Raw genomic sequence first — 5,593 nt, 5'->3', positions numbered from 1 at the left:
AAGAGTTGCACAATTCAAGTTAACTGAAGTGCTGTCACAATAACATTCCTGGTTTCAGATAAGCATGAGCTTTAATTAAAATAGGCTCGTCCAGCACTTAAGATTGAAAACCAAACAAAAAGGCCCAAGAATCAGGAACCAAAAATGACTGTGCAAACAAAACACACACCCCAGACCTCTGCCAGTTCCCTAATCTAGTTTGCAACAGTCCTGTGAATAGCTTTGTCAACACAGCCAAGGAGACAACCCGGAGACAGAAACCATTTAAGCTGTTTTTCAGGGAAGCAGAGCCATCTGCAGAACCAAAGCCTCTCAGCTTCAAACACAAGCTCTTTGGGAAAGGAACTGCGTATCTGTTCTGTGTCTGGAAGCATGCCTTGCAGGGTGAATTTGTTCCCCGCAAGTCAGATTCTTCAGAGCTGTGACATCAAGCTGGTTTCTTTAATGTTTAATCAGCTGTCTATATATAAAGACAGTTATCCTCTCTTCACCTCCTTGTGTTAAATCATCTTCTTGCATCTTTTGTTACGCTGAAAAGTTTGGAGCAGGTATGGTCTCTGGTGTCAGTGACAACAGCCCCAGGCTTCTAGGGTTGCCAAAGCAGCAGCATGCCTTGTCTTCATCCCTCCCAAAGACCTGGAGGGGGCACAGGAGGGAAAATTGCTGCTGCACCTGATCACACCTCTCTAACCTTCTGCATTTAATCCTGCCACAGTATCTTAATCCAAATTTAGTGACCTCCCAGCGCTGCCTCTATAGCCCTCCAGTCCACAGTAAAACAACTTACCCAAAATTAGCCTGTTCAAACAGACAATAGGAAAAGAGAGGAGGGGGAAGAAAAAAAAAAAAAAAAGAAAAGAAAGAAAGAAGCCCACCACCACCTTGCAGTTTGGAGGCAGAGCCCTGCCCCCTGGGAGATCACTTCACTCCCAGTGGCCGCAGCAACATCATCTGGAGCCTGCGCTACCCCACACCTTTGTGATGACCCAGTGCTGAAAAATGCTGCATTGTTAAGCTGCACAGTCTGCTCACACACAGCTATTTTCCCCTCTGAGCGCACCTACAGAGCTGCACAGTCATGAAACCCAAGAGGAGCATTAACCATGCTAGTGACAAGTAAGGGATTTCCTTCCATAATACAGTTGCTTTCCCTAAAGGTATCTTATGGCTGTAAGTGCTCTCCTGAGGGTACCACTGCAAGGCATATTAGTAAAGATGCTTGCTATGCAAAGGATAATTTTCTTCAGGACACAAGTGTAAGCAATGAGCTAATTGTGACTGTCTATACAAAAATGCCTCGGACACAGTTTATTACAGGAAAAACACTCATCTTCTGATGTATCTGAGGTTTAACTCAGATGAGGAAGAAAGGAAAAATGTTGTATGTTGAGAGCAGGGGGAAGCAGTGAACTGAACCGGTCCATTTCCAGCTAACTCAGCTTCTGCTAACGGCACACCTCACAGAGCTGGATTTATCAGTCAAAGTAATTCCTTTTATTTCTCAGCAAGGTTCCACCTATACTTGCTGTACTCTGAAGTATATCCAAAGCATACCCAAACTTTTAGGTTAAGTTTGCATTAGATTTCAGCAGGTGTGATCTTGATCCCAACAGCCCCAAATCCACAAAGTGCAGTAGGTGAAAACCTGGCTTCAGTGCAGGCAAAAAAACCTGCCAAAGTTACCTGCTCTGCTGGTAAGGGACAAAGAACTGACAATTAACAGATGTTAATCTGAACCTGCAATGACCCAGAATAGGCGGTGTCTTCCTCAGAAACATTTAGCTTTGTCAAGACTATTTTGTGGAAGAATATTTGAGGAAGACATATCCAGTAAAGTTTTGTTGTAACAGCCAAATGGACAATTAAAAATAATTATGATGTATAAAACAAGTATGGAACCGAATTCCAAAAATAAACGAAGAGTTTTAAGCAGTGCATGCTTGATACCCCGCAGACAGCTCACCATCCTGTGCATGTACTTCATCATATAGTACCAGGTTGGAAGGGACCTCAATGAACATCTGGTTCAACCTCTCTTGGCAAAAGCATGGTCTAGACAAGATGGGCCAGCACTTCATCCAGTTGAATCTTAAAAGTGTCCAGGAATGGGGAATCCACTGCTTCCCTGGGGAGATTATTCCAATGGCTGATTATTCTCATTGTGAAAAATTGGAATCTCCTCAGGAGTAACTTCTATCCATGACCCCTGTCTTTCCCGTGAGACTCCTTGTAAAAAGGGGAGTCTCCATCTTCTTTGTAGCCACCCTTTAAATACTTAATTTATAATTAAGTGATAAAGTCTCCCTTAAGCCTTATTTTCTCAAGGCTGAACAAACCCAATTCTCTCAGCCCTTCCGCATACAGCAGGCTTTCCAGTCCTTTGATCATCTTTGTGGCCCTTCTCTGGACCCTCTCCAGCTTGTCTGCATCTTTTTTTATAAAAGGGACCAAAACTGAACACAGCATTCCATGTGTGGCCTGACAAGCACCTTGACAAGCACTCAGTTGCAGTAAGTTGCAGGGAAAGATGGGTCACCCAGAAAGAGAAGAAAATCCACTTACACCATGAAACACCAGCTAAATGCTAACAACTAGTTGAAAATTGGATAACTGTCATACAGGCATACAGTCTACACCCATATGTCAAAAAGGAAGAGTAGAATACTTCTAAAAGCCTTATCGCCACTTGTGCACACTTAACAAACCGCTTGCTGACTTCAGCCATGCCCAGCTCCAGTGAGCAGCTGGGCTGAGCCCTGCCTTGCCACTGCCCTGCCTCACATCTTTTACATATTTCCCAAGTATCACTCACCTGATACTCTTCAGACAGACGAGAAGTCTCAAGCACAATATTCATAAACCTTGCTTGTTCATTGAACAAGCTATCTTCTTTCATTTCTGAACATAATCCTTTCTACCTTGTATTTACTTTACTTTAAAAAAATCTAGGCAGAAAGCAGATGCATATTGCACCCAGGGAGATTCAGAACACAGCTGTTTTGCTGAAAACTCCCAAAATATTAATGAAAACCTCTCTGTCCCCATTTTCCTAGAGAAAGTGGATAGACTAGGGAAGGTCTGGAACAGAAACACATCCCTTTATCTCACAACACTGGGTCTGTTTGCCAGCTGCTACAATGATAGCACTGAACCACAATTTCTCTAGGAGAATTACAGCATCACACTTCAGGCACAATTTTGCAAGCAATCCCATTTAGCAATCTCAAAATAAGATGGAAGGCTGGCACAATTGGGCTGTAAAGCAAAGTTTACTTTGCAAGCCCGTTAACCCCTCCTCTGCAGGGGGCTCAGCAGGGGAGCTAAGCTCACATCTTTCCCATGTAGGAGGAGCAAGTCCTTAAACTCATCAAGCAAGTTGATGCTGCCCACAGTGGGGAGTTTTGTCTTCCTGCCCTATAGCTGTGAGAGGGGAGTGCCATCTCCCCTTGTGCTCACCGTATACAGACCTATGGGTGCCTAGGCCATCAGTCAGACTGGCCCCTTGAACAGCACACAGCACCTCTGTTCCGCCACGGATGGCAAACTCTAAGCAGTATTGATCTCACAAACAAAACTCGGGCAAATTACATTCTTTCATGCATTGCCAGGAATGCTAATGACACTGTACAATAACAAAAATCCTCTACAGACTACATATATTACAGCCCAGCCTCAAATTTATAGCCTGAAAATTAAAACAGCATGAAAAATCGTTTAACTGTTAATTACTTAGACTAGTCACATTGCACAGTAGATCTGCTCACCAAATACAGCATACGGTACAGAGAGTCGCCAGCTCTCCCGGTGCTTTCGTCCTTGAGTTTACGGTTAACTCTCCAAAGAGCCGACATCGCTGGAAAGACAGTATTGCCAGAGCTGTCACTCAGCTAGGAAAAACCCAGTTCTCCATATATTCAGCTGATCCGAAAGGCTTTCCCACTCCAGACAGGTACTCTGTGCTGCTTACTTGGCACACGACACGGAAGACAGCTGCATTTTAATAAGGAAGGGCAGTGACCATATTTCTCTAAGCAAAGCCTTTCTGCATGTGTCATTTGCTGCTGGCCTCGTCCACTCACCACATCAGCTAGAATTAAGAGCCGGCTACCAGACAAAGCTGAGAACTCGACGTTGCTTTTCATAGACCTGCTAAGAGGAAAACTTCAGTAGAGAGGGTGAAAATCAGCAAAGCGGAGGTGAAGGCAGCCTGGGAATATAAATGCCTGTTGCCTGTGGCTGAGCATGAGCCGATTGGCCAAGAACAGCACTGACAAAGAATATTAAACATCTGAAGAGACAGAGGCACAGAATTAAAAGAACTTTAAAAAAGCCAATTACGCTACTGGAAAACCTACCCCTCAAATCCCTGATTTAATCCTTTCACATCTATTGCAACACGTTGAAGGTTTTGAGACTTAATTTTAGCCTTGAATAATGCTGCAGAGAGAAGAGGACCTATTTTCTCTTAAAAAATACCTCTAAATGGTATAAGCATGTCCACACACAGCCCATTACAGCATGCTCCCCTAAGCACAAGTGCTACAAGGTAATTAGATTTCATTTCAAGAGGCAGATGTTTTAATTAGAAACAGGAAGAAATTAGTGTCCTGCAGTATTTTAACTGATGACAGCTTTTGAAACACATACCCAGTGAAATTCAAAGGACAGTTACAGGAAAAAACATGCACAAAGCCTGATCCTGAGATGAAACACAACACCTATCTTAACCTTTGGTAACCTGCAACACTAAGCACTCACACATATAATCAGTTTCATCTCCTTTGAACTTCATTTTATTCTATAATATTTAAAAGGCCAAAACAGTCAGGTTACCAGAGAGGCAAGTAACCATTTAAGAAATTACTCTGTTATGAAATTTTCCCGATATTCTATTGAACTGGAGACTGACAGAGAGGCATCATCTAGATTTCATACACAGCCTGAAACTTGAATTCACATGCGAGATGAAAGCAAGCATGAAGAGGCGGCAGAAAGCCGGCTTTTCTTTCCCCCACTCTTCTCCCTCCCAGCTCTCTCGTTCTCCTGGCTCCCACACAAAATGGGGAGAGAAGGGAAATCGGGAGCCCACTCCAGAGCAGAAGCAGCTGGGAGCACAACTCAGGCCACTGCCTGTTGCACGGCTTCAAGGAAAAGAGTTGCACCCAGAAAGCACCCCTGCTTGCTACTGTTTACATGGATTTCAACTCAAGAGATACTGCACCTCAGAGGGCTGGCTGACACAGGGAAGGCATCATGAAATTAGATAGGGAGCGAGCCCAGAGAACAACAGCTATTCCATACCACTGCATGGCCAGTGGCTCAAGCCACCTTGGAAACTGGTCTTCTATTTTGGAACAGTTCTACAGACATCCCATTTTTGCTTATTATTATAATGATTCCTTTGACAATAGTAATGGAGAAGTAAACTCCACATTATCAGGTCTTTATGATATATAGAAGATAAGATTTGCAGAAAAGGGAGGAATCCTCAGAGCTACTGGTGTACCCTTCAAATCCTTCACCACCATCAACAGCTTGCAGGCTTTTCCAGATTAAGAAACAAATGCACCACTACTAAGGAAACACACACCCA

The 5,593-nt window shown here is 43.6% G+C and overlaps 1 protein-coding gene across 1 annotated transcript in view; it reads right to left on the bottom strand.

Annotated features, from left to right (window-relative positions):
• Positions 1–5,593, bottom strand: part of LOC104465467 (T-lymphoma invasion and metastasis-inducing protein 1-like) — a gene marked incomplete at its 5' end in the record, with an annotated part of 60,101 nt that overhangs the window by 14,687 nt on the left and 39,821 nt on the right.

The sequence above is a fragment of the Pterocles gutturalis genome, unplaced genomic scaffold (genome assembly GCF_000699245.1).
Source record: "Pterocles gutturalis isolate BGI_N339 unplaced genomic scaffold, ASM69924v1 scaffold478, whole genome shotgun sequence".
In the NCBI taxonomy this organism is placed as follows: domain Eukaryota; kingdom Metazoa; phylum Chordata; class Aves; order Pterocliformes; family Pteroclidae; genus Pterocles; species Pterocles gutturalis.
This window is presented reverse-complemented; position numbering and strand designations above follow the sequence as displayed.